Genomic DNA, 405 nt, shown 5'->3' with positions numbered 1-405 from the left:
CCCCAGTCCAGCCTTTCCCTCGCCCGCCAGCCCAGCCCCACTCCCTCGGGAGGCAGAAGCAGCCGGCAGGCCCTCTGGTGCGGGGCGCCAGGAAGCCCTAGGCCTTGGTACCCACCACTGGCCCAGGCCCTAGCTGGGACTCAGAGAAGGGCCAGAGGGATGGGACAGACTGGAAGGAGGTGGGGAGAAGACGAAAGGAGGACAAGGATGGCTGGAAGGCAGCCAGGGAAGTGGCTTTCCTAGAACCAGGAAGGGCAGGTTAGGAGGGGCGATCTGGGAGGGAGCCAGGCCCAGATAAACTCGGGGTCAGGAGTGGCTCTGTCCCTGGGAAGGACGTGCTGGTCGGCGCCCCAGGTAGCAGCCATCCTGCTTCCCGCCGGAGTGGCGTCTCCTCATCGGGAGGAG

Source organism: Herpailurus yagouaroundi, unplaced genomic scaffold (assembly GCF_014898765.1).
Source record: "Herpailurus yagouaroundi ecotype Mexico unplaced genomic scaffold, PumYag 60520, whole genome shotgun sequence".
Lineage (NCBI taxonomy): Eukaryota > Metazoa > Chordata > Mammalia > Carnivora > Felidae > Herpailurus > Herpailurus yagouaroundi.
This window is presented reverse-complemented; position numbering follows the sequence as displayed.